The sequence below is a fragment of the Rhodnius prolixus genome, unplaced genomic scaffold (assembly GCF_049639745.1).
Source record: "Rhodnius prolixus isolate KJV_2025 unplaced genomic scaffold, Rpr scaffold_1, whole genome shotgun sequence".
NCBI classification, from domain to species: Eukaryota; Metazoa; Arthropoda; class Insecta; order Hemiptera; family Reduviidae; genus Rhodnius; species Rhodnius prolixus.
Window position 1 is genome coordinate 47,173,782 of NW_027411581.1, and position 22,985 is coordinate 47,196,766.

Genomic DNA, 22,985 nt, shown 5'->3' on the forward strand with positions numbered 1-22,985 from the left:
TAGGTGCTAAGTTAAGGTTTTCTGTAGGTTAGATATTGCACATAGTCTGCAAAAAAAAAACTATATAAGGAGAGGTGAGAGAGCGATTCTTGTTAGATTCCATCATGCGCTTGGTGAAGCAACATACCACGCTCCGTAATCAAAACCTAGACGGTGGCGCCCCGATTAAGAAAGAATCAAGACACGGCCCACTTTTACCTGACTCAATTAGATGTCTAATATGTGGGCCTTCCAACTGCGGAAAAACTAATCTTATGTTAAGTCTAATTTATGATTCAAACGGGCTAAGATTTGAAAATATATATTTGTTTGCAAAATCCTTAAATCAGCCCAAGTACCGGAAGTTAGCTCAAATTTTAGAACCTTTAAAAGATATTGGGTACTTTGAATTTGAAGACAATTCTCAAGTTCCCCCACCTAAAGAGGCCCTGCCAAATTCAATAATTATTTTCGATGATATAGCATGTGACAAGCAAGATAATGTAAGAGCCTATTTTTGTATGGGGCGCCACAATGGAGTTGATATATTTTATCTAAGTCAAAGTTATACTAGAGTTCCTAAGCACTTAGTAAGAGAAAATGCAAATTTCCTAATACTCTTTCGGCAAGATGAATTAAATTTGAGAAGAATTTACGATGACCATATCAATTCCGACATGGAATTCAAAACTTTTAGAAAAATTTGCCACTGGTGTTGGAAAGAAAATAGATATGGTTTTCTAGTGTTGGACAAAGATAGACAGATTACTGAGGGAAGGTATCGAAAAGGTTTCGAAGCCTATATAATACCTTAACTATGTACTTGAAGATCATTGTTCATTGAGCCATGGAGGGGTCAACTAGTGACGTTGTTATGCGTGAAATAATCGAAACCAGAAAGGCGATTCAAGAAAAGTGTAATTTATTGAAGAGAAACAGAGAAGAGACCGATGAATATTTGAAAATGAAATATCAACCTTTATTGAGTCCATTGAAAGCATTGGTGGAAAAGCAGGAAAAGCCACCACTTGAATTAAAACAATCTCCTAAACCGGAAGTAGCTACTTGTGAAACACCCCTTCCACCTCCAAAGAGACTAAAATTTCTGAGGCTGGAATCGGCTACAACACCGCCGTCAAGATTTACAAAAACATGGCATGAAGAACTTACAACCCCAAAGCGACCGGAAGTTCTAAAGTTATCTTCTTCTGCTTCTGCTGAAGCAACCAGCCCGCTTCAAGAGGTACGAGAACAAGCACAAACGCCTGAAGGGAAGGAAATTTCAGCAAAATATTTGAAGGAAGTTGGAGAAATGTCCTCAAAATATATCAAAAAATTTATTAAAAATGAGACCAAGGACTTGGATATGATATATGGTGTAGTTTATGACGGCCGGAGATTTAGTATTGGTGACTCAGTGGTCTCCATCAGCAAAGATATTCTATCTGTTGGTGATAATACCTATTTCGGCACACCAGGTCTTTTCGAGTTATTATTCTTGACAAATCCAAACTTGTCTATGGTGAAAAAGACGGATTATATCAATTATAAGAGCATACTGCAACAGACGAACGCTCATAGAGAAGGGCACAGCCCTTCCGGACCAATTAAAGTTCTGAACACAAACATGAAATACAAGAATGTGATTTCAAAATTGTTTTCAACAAAAAGAGGTGCCGGATATGTAGATCCTAACATGCTCGTAGATCGATTAAGAAGGTTACTTGGCACCAACAATGCCAGCGCGGAAATAAAAAGTATTGAAGCCCAGCTGAGAGATGGAGGTATAATAGCGTAGTGTGGACATGAGCAAGCTTCATTTCATCATGGCCTCTGTTAAGGAACAGATCGTTAACGAGTTGCACAGACCAGCAAGAAGAGTTTTCAAGAGAAGAGCAGTCCTTCTAAAGGGCTTAGATGACCTATGGCAAGCCGACCTAGTGGAACTAATACCCTACGCTAGATTCAATAAAGGCCACAAATATCTGTTGACCGTGATTGATTGTTTCTCCAAATATGCATGGGCGATCCCTCTGAAGAATAAGACAGCCCTGGAAGTGAGTCAAGCATTCGAGAAAGTATTAACCGAACGGAATCCAAACAATTTGCAAACGGATAATGGAAAAGAGTTTTACAACAAGATATTTGGCAAGCTGATGAACGTGAACAGTATAAATCACTATTCTACCTATAGTAACTTAAAAGCTTCAATAGTGGAGAGATTCAATCGTACTCTGAAAGCGGCAATGTGGAAAAAATTTAGTCTCCAAGGATCGTACGACTGGTTAACCAGTATTAAATCGCTAGTGAACAAATATAATAACACTAAACACAGAACGATTAAAATGGCACCGGCTTCAGTACGGGGAAAAGAAGAACAGCTGTTACGTGAAGTATATGCGAAGAAAACTTTGAAAAACGCCAACATTCCCAAGTTCAAAGCTGGTGATCATGTACGCATATCCAAATATAAAGCTCAATTTGCTAAAGGCTACTGCCCTTCATGGTCTACAGAAATATTTAAAGTTGCTGAAGTGAAAAATACCATACCGATCACCTATCATCTGAAAGATTATAAGGGGCAAATGATTGCTGGAGGTTTCTATCAAGAGGAACTGCAGCTGGCCAAACATCCCGACAGTTACCTAGTGGAGAAGGTTATTAAACGGAAAGGTGATAGAATTTTGGTGAAATGGTTGGGCTTAGATAATTCACACAACAGTTGGGAGAATGTTAAAAATGTTCATATATAAAGCCAGAAACAACTAACAACGTTTTAGTTTATCATGAGACGTGCTAAAGATAAGAAGAAAAAGAAGAGAATCATCCCCACTCCTAGACGAATGGGTGGCAAATCTTCAAAATTGAGTGGAAAAGCTAAACGAATGCTGGATACGCTACCTCGCCTGCGGTTAAGTAATTTTGATCTAATTAAGTTGGCGAAATCAAATAAAATTCCTCATTTCAGAGGAGTATTCATGATTGATGAATTTCCAAAGAAACCTTGGAAAAATGAACGAGCCATTTTTAATTTGGATAGCAGTGTTGGCAGTGGTACTCACTGGGTTTGTTACAAGAAGAGAGGAGAATATGTTCAATTCTTCGATAGCAGTGGTGCCAATCCCCCTGCTGAATTTGTCCGATATGTAAAGGGAAGTCGAATTTCATGGAACAGGAAGCAGTATCAGAAAGTTGGCACTAACAACTGCGGCCAGCTTTGTCTACTCTTCCTGCTGGATGTCTTATAAAAGAGAGGCTCACAACTGAAGTTGGCCATTTGATCACTAGACGGAGATGGGGTTAGACTTTAGAAGAGGCGATAAAAGAACAGTTGCGGAGAAAAAGAGCATCATTCCAGTGAGAACAGTTGCCGAGCGAACATCGCTGACCAACAGTAGTATTCGATTTCTTCAGTCTGCAGGTTACTACGTTCTATCGTCATCATGGAAGTCTTAGATTTGGAAGAGAAATGTCAGTTTGACAATTCAATCGAGTGCATAGAATTGCATTCCCATCACCCATATGCTTCTTCAAAACTACTGCCAGGCGATGAAATACGCATTAGTGTACAACATCAAGATCTATATACGCTACCCAGTCAAAGTTTGCTCTACTTGGAAGGCAAGTTTTTAAAGGAAGACGGCTCTGCAGTTCCTGTTTCATCCAAATTGACCAATAATGCTTTTGCATTTCTATTTGATGAAATAAGATACGAACTAAGTGGAGTTGAAATAGATCGAGTAAAAAACCCAGGAATAGCTTGTACACTTAAAGGGTTGGCTTCGCTTAAGGCAGGCTGTCAGTATATTACAAACTGGGGCTGGTGCTATCCTCAAAGCGATGCTCTCAACATCACTTCAGCAGAAGGATGTTTTAATTTATGCATTCCGCTATCATCGCTGCTGGGATTTTGTGAAGATTACCAGAAAATTGTGATTAATGTTAAACAAGAATTGATACTTGTTAGAAGCAGACAAGATGGAAATGCCTATAAATTCAACAGATTGAATGAAGAACAAGCGGTGGAGAGGTGTAAAATTGAAATGGTGAAACTTTGCTGGATGCTGCCCTATGTAACAGTCAACGAACATCAGAGATTGGCTCTTATGCGTCATCTTAAATCTGCTAAGGTATTTGCTCTAAGTTTTAGAAGTTGGGAACTCTATGATTACCCTTTGTTGCCGGCCACTCAGAGGCAAATCTGGTCAGTAAAGACATCTAGTCAAATGGAAAAGCCCCGATATATCATTCTAGCTTTTCAAACCGGACGTGCTAATAATGTGGAAAGCAACGCTAGTCACTTTGACCACTGTTCTATTTCAAATGTAAAACTTTATCTTAATTGTAAAGCTTTCCCATACGGCGATTTGAATGTAGATTTTTCCTCTAACCGTTTTGCCATTCTATATCATATGTATGCTTCCTTTCAAATGTCATATTATGGAGAACAAATGTATCCTCTAAGTTCTTTACAAAATTTTAAAGAGAAAACACCCTTAATTGTAATAGATTGTTCTAAACAGTGTGAATCTATCAAATGTGGCCCGGTAGATGTTAGATTGGAATTTGAATCAAAAGAAATGTTCCCGCCCAACACCACTGCCTATTGTCTTATTATTCACGACAGGGTGGTAGAATATAATCCTTTGACAGGTATTGTACGTCGTATGGTATAAGAAGGCTTGAAGAGCTAGTTCAGTGTTCAGTATGGCTCAAACAGGCGTGCTGATAGCTGACTTCCAGTGCTTTGTAGACAGTGTAGGAGGTTATATTGTTAAAGAGCTTTCTCTATTAGACTATAATTTTCAATCAGTCAGACACTGGATATTCAAGCCACCTGTCCAACATAAACAATGTGAAAAAAGTAGAAGAACCAATTATTGGTTAGAAAATTATTATCATAAAATTAAGTGGAATGACGGGGATATTGAATATGAAATGATTAGAGATATTTTCAAGTTTATTGATTGTAATTATAAATTTGTGTTTGTTAAGGGTTATGAAAAGAAAAGATTTCTTTTACAAAATCTGTACAGTTGTTGTGTAATTAATTTAGAAGATTATGACTGTCCAAAACTTGATTCATTAGAAACAGCAGGAAATCATTGTATTATGCACAATACTTGTAAAGAGAAATGTACGCAATATCGAATTAAAGCCATCAATTGCTGGCTCAACAGTAAATTTGGTTGGAATGAGACGGAAATATTTTTGCCTTGAAGAACGAATGTGGTCACTGGCGAATGCATTGAGTTGCACACAAACCTGAATGTTGGTCACTGGCGGGGTGTAAAATCCCCGTAAACCATGAATGGATTTGTGCAGATTCTGTACAATGTATGAATGCGATTGATGCAAGGCAGATAAAATTCCAACAACCATTAAAATAAACTGATTCGATAGCAAAACATTTCTTATTTATTTCACTTTATTGTACTAATTAGAAATTAAATATTTTATTTGTATTTGAAGTTGATTTTTAAGTTTTTATATTTTTCTGAGGTATATGTATCTTTTAAAGTTTTATTTGAATAAATGTATTAAATTAAATTATTGCTTTATTTTTCAAGTATTCCTTTTATTATTATAAAATTATTTAAAAAAAATAAAAAAAGTAAAAAAAAATAAAAACTTCCTCGATGACCTCCACCTTGACGTGGTGAGGAAGCTTAAGGCGGAAGCCGAACTAAGAGGGGCGCATATACAAAATTTATTTAGTTAAAAAAAAAGAAGAAAAAACTAAGCTGCAGCTTTTGCACGTTGAGGATATGACAATGGTATGAGTCATCATTATTTTTTACTTGGCTGTACAAACATGTTGTGCAAGCGTGTTTACATTTTTTAAAAAGTAAGTTTTTAAGTCTACAAACATTCAAAGTTTTATTATTTATAAAGCAATAAAAGCTAATAAGGGCAAAGTTCAGTTTCAAAAATATTGTTTTTTCTAAGAAACATATATGAAGTTAACGGACAGGTTGAGTCCTGCATCAAAGGTGGGAGGTATGATTCACCTTATAGAGAGAGAGACACTTGCAAGAGAGAGAGAGGGAAGACAAGCGCGCAATTCTATTGGCTAACTATGAGTGACGTCATAGAGTGGGGGGGGACATCCGTAACGGTAGAGTAGTGAAGCTTGTAAGGTAATTCGTCATTCGTTGCCCACAGCTCGAGAGGTTAACTTCATACTTCAAAGGTAAGTAATAATACTTTTTTTGATTGAAACAATATATTGATAATGATGTGATACTTTCATATAATATTCTTCTTTTAGATGTCTAAGTTGGCAAGCTTTTTAAATGATGTGAATACAAGGTCTGTGGGCATTGGCAAATTATCAGATCTAAGAACCGGATACTCATACGAAGTGAAGCAATTCGAAAGAATCAACACTAAATTTGGAGATGCCATCGTTGCCCATTTACATTATATTGGCCCGACAATGGACTACCCAACGAGGATCTTCCTTCCACGCAGATTTGCGGCAGTGATAACTGATGAAATGGTGGAAGATTACCAACAATCAAAGAAAAAACTGTTAATAATGTACAAAGGCTTTAATAATGGAAGATATGACATAGAATTTAAATAAAATTTATACTGTGAAATAAATGTTATTATTTTACTTGTATACTTCCTTTAAATAAAAATAAAATGTTTTAATTAATGTTTGTTCATTCTTATTTTTACTTTATACACTTATAAATAAAGAAAAGTAAATTAAAACTTATTTATATTTTATTAATAAGTTCAAAGTTCAATTTACTTTTAACTTCATAATAACAAAAAACGGTTAAAGCGAATGAGGCAGCTGGCTACATGTCCAGACTTGTTGGAGCATGTTCAGGTAATCACACATATTGAGACTACACCGATGATATGTTCATACAGGTTTGTATAGTTGGTAAACGGAAATAATAAAACGGTTAAAGCGAATGAGGCAGCTGGCTACATGTCCGGACTTGTTGGAGCATGTTCAGGTAATCACACATATTGAGACTACACCGATGATATGTTCATACAGGTTTGTATAGTTGGTAAACGGAAATAATAATAAGATATATGAAAATTCAAAGTTCAATTTACTTTTAACTTCATAATAACAAAAAAAAAAAACGGTTAAAGCGAAAGAGGCAGCTGGCTACATGTCCAGACTTGTTGGAGCATGTTCTGCTAATCATACGTGTCATCCTATTGAGACTATAACGATATGTTCATACAGGTTTGTATAGTTGGTAAACGGAAATAATAAAACGGTTAAAGCGAAAGAGGCTGCTGGCTACATGTCCAGACTTGTTGGAGCATGTTCAGCTAATCATACGTGTCATCCTATTGAGACTATAGGAAGGGAAGGGGGGGGGGCTTGCTACAGAGACCTGTCCAGAGAGGTAATCATTTGGAAAAAAAGATGCAATTCTATTGGCTAGTTAGAGTGTGACGTAATTGTGGTGGGGGGTTAATGCTAGTATCGCAGTCCAAATGCCAGTTCGGGTTTAGTTTTCAGTGAGTGTAGGTCGCGTCATCAGCAGCGGAAGCAGTCCAGGTGGAGGGGGTAAGTAAATAGTTTTTTCTATTACCTAAAGTGAGGTTATCCATTTTTATTTTTCAATATTTTTGTGATAGTGGGGGTAATTTAAATAAAAAAAAAATTATTGGTGAGAGGGGTTAGATTTTTTTAAAAAAATAATTCCAAGTTAAAACATAAGAGAACATTCAAAACTAGAGTAAGCGAGACTACCACTGTGGCCGACTGGTGCAGATGACGTGTCTACCAGTACGAAGGTTGTAGGATCGAATCCCAGGTAAGTAAAAATAATTAAAAAAAAAAAAATCCCCTCCTGTCTATCAATGGGCGAGGGGGGTGGAGGTATGAGGTCCACCATCTTGTGGTCATCAGATGGTACGAGGTCCGCCATCTTGTGTACTACAGCTGTTAGAAGAGACGCCATCTTGTAGGAGGAGCTTAGGAGGCCAACGAATACGACGACCTAGGGGTGGTGGGAGTGGAGGGGGTAAAGGTAGGTGTCATGTGATAGGAGTAGGGCTAGGGTGGGGGTAATGAGGTGTCGTCGAATTCGCTGATTGGTCAATTAATAAGGGTGGGGGAAGGAGTGGGGGTAAAGGTGGTGTCGTCGAACTCGATGATTGGTCAAAAAGGGGAGGGGTGGGGGTAGGGGGCGTGGTCAAAAGCCCTCGTCGAGTTCGATGATTGGTCAAAAAGGGGAGGGGTGGGGGTAGGGGGCGTGGCCTAAGTGGTCGTCGAGTTCGATGATTGGTCAAAAAGGGGAGGGGTGGGGGTAGGGGCGTGGTCTAAGTGCTCGTCCAGTTCGACGACAAAAAAAGTGCGCCAGAACCCGCATTTTCCCTCTACTACAATACAATGCGTAAACCGTACGCACAAGTAGTACAAACATTCACAGAAGGAAGTGACAGATGTTTGTCACACAAAAGATTTTCAACCATAAAGTAGACAGACATGTGTGTAAGGCATATACATGTCAGAATATATCCTTTCAAAATATGTGGGTGTAGTATCACTGTTATGCTAGATTAACATGGTAGATCTGCCACAGAACCAATCTTCTTCTTTCTCAATAGTGGTGTGAACACTAGTCTGACTCTGTTTTTAGTGATATTTTCAAGGTTCTTACTCCGAACGTTTGTGTTATATTACATTTTCATCATTTTAGAAGGGATTTACCAATCCTTCTCTCTATGAAGAACCTTAATAGAATTTCCTGGAAAAACAATTTAATCAAAAGTCTGCAATAGATATACAAAATTTAAATAAAATCACCGAGGCCGGTTTGGGAAGAAAACTCTAAAAATGGAATAATCTTTGGTAAAGTGGGATTTCCTTTTTGGTCGGCCAATTTTCTTGAAATTTAGAATTACAATCCCACATTTAATTTTTCTTAATACAATATATAGATGGGATTACAGCGGGAAAACAGTAGAAGAAAGCACAGCTATCCGCGGAAGTGCACTTATTCCGTAGGAAAAATGATTCAAATAACAGCCATAGATCTGCGTAAATGCAACTAACAGACCAAGTTTTAAGAAAATCCTAAAAACTGAAAAATTGATTGAGTAAATTGGTGCTTTGGATTGAACAATTTAAACCAAAACCATAGGGTGGCATTCTCTAAACGAAATAGTATAAAATTTCAAATTACCTGCAATATTTGCTTTCCAGTTATGGTGAATTCATAAACACAAACCAATATGTAAGAACCTCTACTTCGGATTGAGGCGACTTGAAAACAGAAAATCTACACGATTACTGTACTTCCTCTTATTTTAAGAGAGAATGAGAAAGTAAAAATAAATGTGTAATAGATAAAAAAGGGAAGGGATTAGCTACGCGGTTAGTGTATTGGATTCCCACGCGGAGGGAATCGGCCAAAAAGCCTGCGACGCCGCGACAATTGCGAGACCTATTTGTCACAGGCACCTCTGCCAGCCCTAATTATACTTTAAGAGTCTGGCGAGAGTTTGCCGGACAAAATGGGAGTTCGCCCTTTAAGATCCAATGAGGGCTTCCAGTTGATTTTCACCATCGTATTCTAACAAGTACTCGTAAGCTCGCACACCAATGTCTGCAGGGCGCTCACGATCGTGCCATTCAACACTAGCTAACTAGCCATTATTAGAAATTAAAATCTGACAATTTGACCGAAAAATACTATAAAAAGTGACCAAAGCGTAGAATAAGAATTTGACAAAAATCATGTGGATAATTAATAGTGTAGATGTATGTAAAGGACAACATTTATAGAATTGTAAATATGATTAAAAAAAATGTATAAATATCTTATAAACCTAAAAAAATGGAAGTCAGCTCCCTTGGGAAACTATTTAGGAGTGATAAATGAACGCAAAGAAATATAGACGAGTCATAGAAGCATGGAGCCAAGTGCTGTTGGTTTAGAGAATGGTACGAAAAGATTTATCAAATATAAGAAAGCTTCTTGTGGCAGTATTAAACAGAACAGTCTGCAGTAAGGGATCTCGGCCCAAGTCTAAAGAGAAAACTTATTCAACTTTTATAAACTTGAGCTTAATGAATATATAAGAATTACTATTTGACGAAATAATAGCGTTACTTTTAATGAACGGTAGGAATAATTTTGAATTACCTACTATCAAGTAATAACTATTTAGAATGTTAATTATTAATAATATTCATAAGTTTGAAAAATACACTTAATAACCAAAGTATAATAGCTCGCCTTTTTAAAAATACGCTTTACTTAATTCCAACTGGTAATAAAATTCCTCCTCTTACAACCAAGACAAAACCGTATATTTTTTTTATTCATTTCTTGTATTCTTTCAAATTTTTGAAACTGATAGTTTTGTTTTTTGGCTGAAGAATCGCAAAAAAAGTATCAAGAAAACAACCGCATACTTTGTGCTATCATGTGCAGCAATGTGTTTTAGTAGGTATGGAATACATAGGAAAATGACGTTAAAACGTTAATCTGCAATAATCTTAATTTAAACTTAACAGATACTACGTATATATATTTATTTTTATACATTTTTGCCTTTGTTCGACACAAGACTGCATCCTTATGAAACTGAATTCCCATTTCCTGAGTTTGAAGGAAGTGAGTTGAGGGAAGAATCGAACGTGCCTGGCATTATTTGCAAACTGGTTCTCGATAACCATCTAAATTATAGTTTGACAAATTTATGTTCACTGTGGTTTAAGCGTTAACAACGCTGCATGCGATTTTATCTCACTTGGAGTGTAGAAAATGGGAACAACAACAACAGTTCAACAGAGAGTTCGCCACTAAATCTCCTCAAGTCCTCCAACCAGCCACCATTTCTAAATCTGAAAATCAGTACGTGTTATTGCTGCGGTTAAACACGATAAATCCAAATATAAATGGTCTCTGTTGATATTTTTCGGAGGAAATGAAAGATATGGGGAGTGGAAATATAAAAATTATTTGTTCGGCCACTTTATCACAGAATGTTTTGGTGGCCCAATGTAAAGGAATTTAAGGTTGTCGCTGGAAGTAATCTTTTGGCTGTGCTGAACAGTTTTTGATGGAAATAGTCAAATGCAGATCGAATTTTAACTTGCATTAGAAAAATGAGAATTTTATTTTATTGGCTCATGAGAAGAGTGCACTCTTACTAATCTTTCGGTTTCGTTAAATATACTTGAATGCCTCGCTTACTTATATATTTGATTATATATTTATCTTCTCTTACTGTTTTGTTTGTTAAGACGGCTCAAATCTGGAAAACTAGCGCCAATAGAGTCTGCACTGCACGAAAAGTAAATTTTCTCTCTTAACATTCTACATTTTTCTAATTGAGAAAAAGACCTAACCCAATACTGTTACTAAATATTAGAAATATTATTACTAAACATTAGAATTGAGGTGGACATTTTTCTTGTCTTCCATTCCGAAAAGCGAAGGAGAAGTAAGAAGCAGTATGCTAGTTTAGCGAGAAAAATGGTGTTTTCTGGTACGTACATGGATATATAGGGCAACAGTAAATGGTAGAACTGGTGTAGACCTTTTTCTCCTCTTTTATTGGGAAAACTGAAAGAGTAATAAGACTCTGCGAGCTGGTATGGCCATATAAAAAGAGTTGTTCCTGGTACGTACACGGATACGAGTATATTGGACAGTACTAAATGTTAGTATTGGGGTACACCTTTTTCTTTTCTACCATTAAGAAAAACAAAGAAAAATTAAGATACTGTAAGCTTCAAATTCAGGCAACTTCAGCTGAACAAACTTCTTTTGACTTAGTTATTAATACATTGGAACAGAAATCTCAGAATTTCCTGTCAGACTAGACAGAGGTTAATTTTTCATTAATTTTGCAATTGTAACTTCAAATTCTCGGCTACCCTGCATGTATCGTACGTTCACCTCTGGCTTAGTAATTACATGTTTAAAGCAGAATCCTCAATCTTTTGAATCAAACTAGAGGAGAATTACACCTATTTTACTAAAATTAATCAATTTAAAATTCGGGCTACTCTGAGTATATAATCAACATCTGGCTTATTTGTTAATACAATGAATTCGGACAGAATTATCTCGTAACAGAAAAGATTCATTTCATTTAAGATATCGTTCAAATATGATAAAATGCAAGTTGCAATAATTGCTTGTATAATATTTCAGAATGTTACAATAACTATTGTTTTCTGAAAGATCATTCATGTTCTTGCAGGTAAAGAGCCGGCACTGTCTCAAACCATACTCCGTCACTTCATCGTACTTGGAGGAGAGGATATTTTTAGACATCTGCTTGAATTTTTCTTGGCTTCGCAACAAGAACTGAGCGACCATCGGTAAGTGATCTGTTTTTAGTATTATTATGACTATTTTGGCGTATCAATCTAATTGTTTCTTAGCGAATCGGCACCATGTTGCGGCCGCTGATGTGGAAAGTACTTAGAACCTTCGATAAGAGATTAGAGGAATACTAACAGTATTAACAGTATTTTTTTTTTATTATTATGCATTTTGAAGCATTTCCTTGCAATATTAAAGTTTAATTGGAAGCTCAGAACTCACAACTCTCCAATTTAAGGCATGTGCAATTTCACAAGAATTTGATGCATGCGATCGCCTACTTTACAGTGCTCTGTTTGGTTCTGAGACATATTATGTCTCCAGAGATGTGTATAACACCACTAATGTTGAATCAATGGATTTACTCACATATGTTAATTATAGAATCTATTTGGATAAGATCTTAATATTTGGTGAATAGTTACTCAAGCCCCGTGCTGATTATGACAGTAGGAGGGGTAGACGATTTCTTATTAACTGTCCATGATTAAATACCAGCAATAAGAGGCCTTCACACCGAGGCCAGAAGTGATAAAAGAAAACCACTGGTAGCCATGAACCCAGGAAAATATGAGAAAGACCTACACCTACCCGTCCTTCAAAGAATAGGCAAAATAAACCTTTTCTTGGCGAAGATATCTGGAAAATAGGACCCATTGCATGACTAAATGTTAATCTCAGTTGGTAATTATCTAAAAGCTGAGGATTAAAGTAGGCTATATATAAAGCAGCGTGCATTAGGGTTGTTGGCTGGTAGAAAATGGATAGCCACCACTTTCTGAATAATTTCTTAAGAAACATTAATCTTTCTTGTCTCTAAATTTAAAAAAAAAATAAAATCTGTAAATAATTGCACTGGGCAGAGATTGATGTGGCGTTTCAGAGATAATGTGGGTGATAATAAAGCCGTCAGCCAATCTAGTCTGGTCGTAATACCCAGGCTCGTTCACTCATTTCGTCAAACGATGGGTTTATTGCTGTCCTTTCTGTCTTGCACATTTTTTTTTTTTTAATCTTAAAGCTTGAAATGAGAAATAAGTTTATGTTGTTTGTGAGCATATTGGCAGCATTCATTGTTTGTAAAAATTTGTAAAAAGTTTTTAATGAAGAGTTTTATTAAAATTCTTCTAATTAATTTTACTAAAAGAGATTCCAAAGACAAAACATTTCGCAAACAATTTCTGAAAATAAAACTCATACTTTTTAATAATTAATGCAATTATTATAACAATTCTCACCAGTTAATATAGCTGGTATGAGTAAAGGGAACCTTTGGCTCTTGTAATGGACACGAGAATGTACTTCCAAAGTCAATCAGAATGTAATATCAAACTCTTCCATTGCACTTGCTATTAAAGTCGTACATCCTCCAGGCACCAAACAGAATAATTTAACCTGAAAAAAAGAAGTGGCTAGATATTTCAGATATTTAGAGGCTTGTCACAATTTTGCAATCCGTTCACGGGAATAAAAACCTGAACTAACTCATATTACATCCCATACATGTTTAAGGTGTCCGCGATTTACTTTTTTAAAACTATGTTCCCACCAAACACACTCATACAGTTAAATAAGTAGGAATTTTTTTTTTTTTTTTTTGTATTTTTAAAATGATGAACGGCTAAAAATAATTTTGAAATGATTCCTGACTTCCAAATTCCAACTAAATTTCCTTCCAAACTAGTTTAGCTTGATGTAGCGTAGTGTGTTGAAATGTGACAGTACCTTTGCTTAACTAGGACTGATGTCTTTTTTGAGTCTGATGTATAAGAAAATATTGATTACAATATTGATTGACCACAGGAATTGGTCGTTAGCGGTCATTTCCTGGGTAGATGTTGAGAAAGGAAGAGATATTTCGTCATACGAGTGAATGCGCGGCGAGAGGTGAGAATCAGTCAACTAGACTACTAGACATTGAATCGTTTTGTGAAGAGCGTAGAAGATGTACCACCTAGGAGAGATCTCCTTAACAAAAACTTACAGTTTAAAAAGTTAAGTATAAGAGTTGATTAAACGCCAAAAGGTACACAAATCAGCTGGTACCCAACATTTCATTCATGCTTAGTTGATATAATTTAAGTAATTTTGCTGCATTAACTTTTCCTTCACATTTTTTAGAATTTATTAGATGTCACAGACCCTTATGCTGGCCAGTTCGTTCATATTATTATTTGGTTATAATTATGATAAAATGTATATTATATCTTCGTTTTTAAATAGGTACTTTATTTTAACTCTAATCCAAATTATTCTTCGGATTTATCTTTAATACGCCCTTTATTCAGAGTAGTCACATATAAGTACATGCATGTTAAAGTAGAAAAAGACAAAGTTAGAGTCGGCTACTGTTTAAATTTGAATCACGGAGGATTTAAAACAATATTTCAGACTTGAATTCGTCTTACCGAAATATTCGTGAGCACAAATAACACACAGTTAATAACAAGTAGATTATTCAACAACAATTATTCATTTCTCAATTGTAATTTAATTTTACTTATAGTAAAATACTGGAATAATTAGCTGTCCTAAAAGTATGCAATAATTATTTATTTTATATTACACAACATATATACAACATTGTGAGAAGAACAGCTACATTGAGAGTGTGATTGAAGAAAACTATATTATTTGCGATAAAGCCAGATAATTATTACCTATTATTATAAACGTTTGACTACAACATATAATAACAATTACTTTAATCGAAGAATGAACTTAAACAGACGATTTTTATTAAAAATAAAATAATCGAAATCATTGATGTATGTTGGTGTAAGCATTTTTTTAAAAAAGTTTTTTTTATTTTTTATACCGTTTTCTTTTTAACCTTAATAGTTTGATTATTATAGATTAATAGATATTAAAGTCAATCTACAGTGCTACTTGAACAAATATTTTGTAGATGAAAATGGCCAGCATAAGGGTCTTTGACATCTAATAAATTCTAAAAAATGTGAAGGAAAAGTTAATGCAGCAAAATTACTTAAATTATATCAACTAAGCATGAATGAAATGTTGGGTACCAGCTGATTTGTGTACCTTTTGGCGTTTAATCAACCCTTATACTTAACTTTTTAACTGTAAGTTTTTGTTAAGGAGATTTTTGTACCTCTTGGATAGATTTTCATTTTTGTCTATTTTGCTAAGTTACATATCTGCTTTACTGTTTTTTTTAAATTTGGAATAAGCAATTCTATCATTATAACCTGATAAGGAGTTCAGTAGGAACCGTAACTACCACTGGAGAGATCTTTTTAAAGAATGATTATAGTTGCGGTCTCCAAACCATCCTCAATAACAATTTTTTTGAGAAAGCCTTTTTATATAAAATAGGAAGGTATTTGTACGTAAAAAGCAAATTTAAACTGCGATTTCAGACCTTCCTTTTAAGAGGAGTAAGAAAAATAAACGGGCGATTACAGTACTTCTCCCTAAAAGGGAAAGAGGCAAAGATTTTGAATCGAACGACAATTCATTAATGTAAATAGGTTCACCCATTGATAATTTTAACGATTGCAGTACTTCCTCTTAGTAGGTGTAAGAGCATGATGGCACTTCACAGCCATGTAGAGGAGCTTTAATCACTTCTTCGTGCTAAATTTTATCAAAATCGGACAAAGCGTTATAGAAATATTGGTAATAATAGTTTTAGAAACGGCCTTACTTAGGTGAGGCAAACTCCCCTCCATATGAGGCATAGCGACGAGACTTTTAAGTGCAAATCTGTACAAAATTTCGATTCGAATGACACTTCATTCATGAAAATAGGTTCACGTGTCGATAATTTGAAACGATAGCTATACTTCCCCTTAACTAGTGTAAGAGCAGATTGTCGCTTTAATGTTACATAGGGGAGCCCTAACCCCATCATCCTACCAAATTTTATCAAAATCGGGCTAAGATTTACAGAGTAATTAGTAATAATAATTTTGAAGGAGGCCTTACATAAAGGGGGCTAACTCCTCTCCCATTCGGTGTACAGCGTCGAGACCCCCAAAAGGCACATCTACATAAAATTCCGAATCGAATGACACCTCATTCATGAAAATCGGTTCACGCGTTTAGGCGCTACGTAGTTTACAAAAAAGGTAACAACAACAACAAGAACAACAACAATTTCTGAAAATGCCGTTTTTGCTCATTTTCGGCAACTTTTTTCTCGAAATCTATTAGGTCTGGGTGGTTGCAAAAAAATTACATTTATAAAGGAGGGTTCGCCCTATATTTTAAAGAAAATTTGGGAAATTTATCTTTTATAGAAAAAGAGAAAAAAATTGTCAAAGTTGGGTGTTTTTCAACGTTACGCTTTTTCGTGCACTTTTTGACGATCAACCCTTATACAACTGTCCTACCGGACAGTTTTAATTACCGGGCCTACGTATGAGCAATGGGTTTTGTCGAAGAATATCGTGGAGACTGCAAACCTATGGATCATTTCAAATTCTACAAGTCTATTCTATTCAAGATTAGAAATCTGTAAAATTTCTGAGGAAATTACTTAACCAGTTAAGCGAGTTTGACGTGTACACTCGTCAAACCAAATCTCTAGTACGGTGCGTTCTACGTGTATACTCGTGAAAAATATAAAATTGCCATTAACTATAAAAACTCGAAATTTTAATAAAATACAATAATAATATTATTTGGTGGAATGTTTCCTTTATCTTACCAATAGAACTGCCAAGTATTTTATTTGGAAGGGGTTGGTGGGAGTCAGCCAAATGATAAGAGGTTGGTACATGTTTGGTCTCCGCATTAGAGATTGGGAATTACGCACACAAATATAAGCTCTCAACCCTTGAGCAATGCCGTTTTTACCTTAGATAGAGGTGCAGACCTCAGTACGAGCATGATTTCATTTTGCACAATTCAAAGCTCTTCTCTTCCTTGTAAAACCTCTTGCGTCCCTAGTTAACTAGAGCAATGCATACGTGAAGCGGTGCAAGATTTTGAATGAGCACAGAATGCTCTGTAATCTCAAGCCCCAGAGATTGTAGAAAAAGTGCTTGCAGCGACGTTGTAAACTTTTGGTTATTTTGCCCTGCGTTCGACATGTATACACGTCATTGTCTGATTTTAATTCAGCACACTTGTGAGGGGTTTTTTAAAACTAAATTCCACGCTTGGCTAGTCAATCCATCACTTTTTTTTTTTAGGGATAAGTGAAACTGTGAAAATGCAAGATCAAGTTTTGTTACAAATATGAGCCAGTTAATGAGAATTCCGCTGATAAGCTGGAAAAATAAACAGAATTATTTTGTCGACCCAGAGTTCTGTTAATTAGTAAAACAAAACATAAATAGGGTGATTGTTAATTAGTAAAAACATAAGTAGTTTTTAAAGGATAAATGGCAGAAATCCATCAGCCATTTAATTGCCTTTCAACAGGTAAATAAATAATGACTATTTTCAACTGTAGTATTTTCATTTACATTTTATTAATACCTCAGTCTTTTATTAATTAAAACAAGATTAATTATAATTAAAATTAAAAAGCAGGAAAACGCTACCTGTGCTTGAGGAAGTGAAGAATTAATCATACCAGCCAAGTTATAATCTAAAGCATCCTCCTGGCTAAAAGGGTTACTGAAATAGAAAGAAGGCATGACAGTTTGAAATTGGAGAACGAACCAATTTCCTCTTTGCGGACAAGAGAACAAGTTGCCGTTTTCTCTCTTCCGTCCTAATTTTCTGTATTCCAAGTAATAACTATAGAAGGGAACCTGGATGACGCTAGTAACTGGCAGGAAGTGACAGTTTCCGGGGCTAATTAAGATCTAAGAGAAGCATATTGAAAATCACAATGATTGAATAAATTGTTTCCTACTTTAAAATCAATATTCAAAGAATCTGGGTTTATGCTTGATAATAAAATTTATAAATACTTTAGTAATGTTGTATATTTATTTCCAATCCATTCTTGCACTGTTTTATGTAGCGCGCACCCGACACTTATTTCAGGTAGAAGGAATAAACTACACACCGTCAGATGACATAAATAGAGGCTGACAACATAAACGCTTTAAAAAAACTGTGTACTACAAGTTTTTCACTTGCTTTATCATAAAATCTCAGGCCAATAACTGGATCTGGACTCAGTAGTAAAATCATTTTGGGATCCCCACCTCAAACTGCTCAGCATTACCAATCTTATCCTTTCACTAAATATCGTACGGTCAGCAATCAGCGATTCGCCCTAACAAAAAAAATTCCCGAAAACATATATTTTTTCGGAGTATGTTCTCCTTAAATTTTTTCTCAGAAAGATGGCCAGCCAAATTATTATACATTTCACCATACTTCTACGACGAAATTAATACAGTACAACCTCGATTAACCGAGCTGATATCCGTCTATACCCACCCCGGAAAACTGAAATCCCGGTTAAACCCACATTATTACATAGAACATTTGTACCTATGAGTGTACATGTTTATATAAGGTATGTATTATACGGGTGCATAGGTAGACTCATCAGTAAGATGCCTATATGAAAATATGTAAATTAAATAGCCAATTTACCTTTCAAGCCGAGTTGCTCATGGAAAAACTTCGCTTTCGCTGTCAGAATTTCGCCGTTGATTGGAGTCCCCACCGACCGTTCCTGATTGAACCACTCCTGTAATGCTTTATCAAGATCCTTTCAAGTCGAAGTTTTCATCGACTTCTTCTTCTTGAAAGCTTTCGGAGAACTGGACGCGGAAACAAAGTCGAGAATTTTCTCTTCACTTTTTAAAATGTCTCGAACAGTTTGCTCTCCATTACCAAATTGGAGGGCAATATTTTTTACACTTGATCCTTTTTTGGAAATTTCGATGATGTGGATTTTATCTTCGATAGATAAACAAATACGTTTACGTTTAGAACCAGTTTTCTTAACGGATTCCATTGCGTAAGTCAAATAAAAATTCGACCGAAAGGGCAAACGAAAGATGTTTTCTGTAGGTCTAACTGATTAACACTGAAGACTAGCTTGAGATTAGGCTGCTCTCTGGGAAGATTAAAATAATGCCGGTAATTTTCCATAAAAATATTACATATAACCGTGAAGTTGAAAAGCAACCATTGGGAAATTTCTTTAAACAACAAAAACACGTTAAACACAAAACACAGGAGAAACCAAATAACCCTTATGCACTAAATAACAAATAAATAGTTATCCAAATTTTGTACCTAATTATTGCTGGTTTTTTTTAAATTTACTTCAAATCTTTTGGTTATTTGTTATTTAGTGCATAAGGGTTATTTGGTTTCTCCTGTGTTTTTTTGTTCTTAACGGTTTTTGTTGTTTAAAGAAATTTCCCAATATTTATTGTATTTACTCTCAGGGAGAAAATCTCTCCCCCCTCCTATTTTCGCTGTACTTGTGCGATATTATTCAGTTTTTCAGGGATCACGGGGCGGTTGGTGTCAGTGTTAATGAAAAAAATGATGTACTTATGTTACTGTACGCTGATGATATCGTCATTCTGGCCTATTCATGGCAAGACATTCAATTTAAGTTGGATTTGATGCACAAGTACAGTGAAGCGAATCTTTTGAAGGTTAATGTGGATAAAACGAAAATCTTGCCTTTCCATAAGGGAGGAAAACTGGGAAAACATAGGAAGCTTTTATATAATAAACACGAGATTGAAGTCGTCAGAGAGTTCAAGTATTTAGGCGTCATTTTTTCATCTAATGGTAAGTTTAAAAAAGCAAGTGACCACAGTAAATCGTTGGCTGTTTCAGCATCAAGTAGGGTTCACCATATTTTGCGTAAGGGCAAGTCCGACTCTTGGGAAGCCAAAGAGAGGTTGTTTGACTCAATGGTTGCTAGTGTTTTACTGTATTCAGCCGAGGTATGGGCCGCTCCTTATGTCGGCTCACTTGATAAGGTTCAAACCCACTTCTTTAAATCCTTATTGCAGCTGCCCAGAACAACTCCTGACGCTTTGGTTAGATTTGAAACTAGCAGGGTACACCTGGATTTTCAGGTATTTGTCAGACTGATCAATTGGTGGATGGTCATGTTACAGATGGGTGATGATCGTATACCTAGATTGTGTTATGACAGATTGTGTAAATTGGTTCACTGTCACTTAATGCCCTTTAACTGGAGTAGTTCTCTTTTGTGTTCACTTGAAAAAATTGGAGCATCAGATTTATGGATGTCTAACAACTTTAATCAGGTGAAAAAGAGTAAAAAGAATTTAATTAATGCATATAAGCTACACTTGATTAGTATTGACATTAGTAAAATCTATAATTGTAGATATAACAGCTACATCAGATTTATCAGTAGTTTTCATGATGATGAATCGTATTTAAGGTTAAATGCAGAGTTTGAGTTTGCTAAAATTCTTTCACAAATTAGAGTAGCTAATGAAAAATTTCCACGGATTATTTTAAAAAATAAAATTTACAAATTTAATCCTGAAATTAACTGCAAGCTTTGCTCAGAAAATTTGCGAGACACAGTCGCCCACTTTCTCATTGAATGTAAATTCTTCAGTAATTTCAGAACAAAGTACATTGGCCAGTACATTTTGCCTAATAATTATTGTCTTTTAGACCAGTTAGATCGCCTCTTAAATTGTGTAAGTGGAAAACAATTAAAATCTGTTGCTGTGTTCATTAAAAAATGTATAATAATAAAAGAAGAACTCCAACGTTGGCTATAATTCTGCTCGATATTGATGTATATAGTGTAATAAAAAGATAATTGATAATTAATTAAGGGAATACTTTTTTGTTTTGTTCTGTATATTATAATTAATTTGTTTATTTTTGGCTTCTTTGTATCTTGTATGATTATTGACTATTAAACCTAGGCTAGACTCCAGCTTTTATAAAAATTGTATTTTTAAAAAAAAAGCAAATAAAATTTATTATTATATATTATTAATATTATTTTAAAAGAGAAGAAAATGAAATTATTTATTAATATTGTATTTAATCTTTTGTTGTAATTAGTCTATTGTATCTGTTCAATTGTAATTACCAAAATTCCCGTGTAAGTCCCGCTATATCTGTATATATATATATACCTGCTTCTCCATTTCTGGCTCTTAGTTTCTGTAACTCAAACAACCCGCATAGCCACGTAAGTTTCAATAATTATAAAGAATTTATTGTATTTTACTGTTTATTTTTGTATTACTGATTTTTACTGTTTTTTCTATGTTACTGACTCTGTAAATTGTGTAGTATTTGTAATACAGGCCCTGAAGAGGACAATATATTTGTCGAAACGTTGGCAAAAAGACGAGTTATTTTATTTGACCGATTCCTCGCAAATCTTCCATCCTAAGTTTAACAATTTGCGGTCACGAAAACTATATATTCATAAAATAAAGTATTGATTTTGACTAGTAAATTTTTGAGCGTCCGGTTTCCAAAAAATATAGAAGTACCTCCAAACACAAGAAAGAACATCAGCTACTAAAGAAAAATCGGCTGCACCTTTCTTTACTTTTGTTTACTTCTGGCTAGTATGATCGAGGAATCCTTTATTCTTGTACAGAGAAATTTAAATGAATTACCAACTAAATCTTGCTTATCAATCTAACACGAAGGAATGCGCACATCGCTGAAGGCTATAAGGAATTTGGGAGCAAAACAAGATGATCATCAGCAGCCAGTCGCTATCGTATAATGGATTCAATCACTTACAATTTAAGAAAAGAATTTGACAACTAGCTAAAAGTTTTTGTTTTAAAAAGCACGAAAAATTAATTCTTATTTTCAATAAAGGAATTCTTTCTTTTATTTTATTTTCTACTCACTTGAGAATAAGAGGCGCCAACGCATTATTTGCAGCAGTAATCTTATTGTATTGATGCCGTTAATGACCACCATGATCTCTGATGGCCACCCACAACAGATAACCACATTTCGACTACAACATAAACCAAAGTAACGACAAACACTCCTACCATTTCCTTTCTCTTCTGTCTTCAACAAAAAGCTAACATTGTAAGAAACAATTCTTTTACAAAACATTGTGTAAAAGTCAATAAAGTTGTCAAACAATAATCACGAAAATCCCTATAACAATAACAATAACTACATTCTATTGTGGAGTTGTTGCCAAAGTATATATTGTGTTCCAATATGGCTGTGAGCGTTCTGTGTTCACTGGTTTTCTCTTTATTATCACTTTACTCTCTCGCTTACTCCTCGCACGCCCTCTCTATCTCTCAGGCAAGACTGTCTAACTGCCATTATTACAATTATACGCGACAAATTTTCTAGAAAAATTTCCGACTTCTTTTATTGATTGTTATTTCCAGCTGCAGGAAATAGAAGTCTCAATTGTGACTTTTTCATTTTTTTCAACAGTCTACCCTCCTCATGACATCATTACCCAGGTATTAAATTCATGAAAATCGGTTCACGCGTTTAGGCGCTACGTTGTTTACAAAAAAAAAGGTAACAACAAAAATTTTTGAAAATGCCATTTTTGCTCATTTTCAGCAACTTTTTTCTCGAAATCTATTAGATATGGATTGTTTAAAAAGAAATTACAGTTATAAAGGAGGATTTGCCCCACAATATAAAGAAAATTTTAATAAATTTTATCTTTATTTATTTGAGAATTTAAAGAGAAAAAAATTGTCGAAGTTGAGTGATTTTCAACGTTACGCTTTTTCGTGCACTTTTTGATGATCAACCCTTATACAACAA

The 22,985-nt window shown here is 35.0% G+C and overlaps 1 protein-coding gene across 4 annotated transcripts in view; it reads left to right on the forward strand.

Moving 5' to 3' along the window:
- Positions 1 to 22,985, forward strand: part of Nmdar2 (glutamate ionotropic receptor NMDA type subunit 2) — a 691,809-nt gene that overhangs the window by 309,765 nt on the left and 359,059 nt on the right. For all 4 annotated transcript variants that reach the window (XM_074142002.1, XM_074142021.1, XM_074142012.1 and 1 more), the window contains one exon: positions 12,187 to 12,307. The gene's annotated coding sequence lies outside the window, so the exon portion shown is untranslated. The remainder of the gene's footprint in view (positions 1 to 12,186; positions 12,308 to 22,985) is intronic.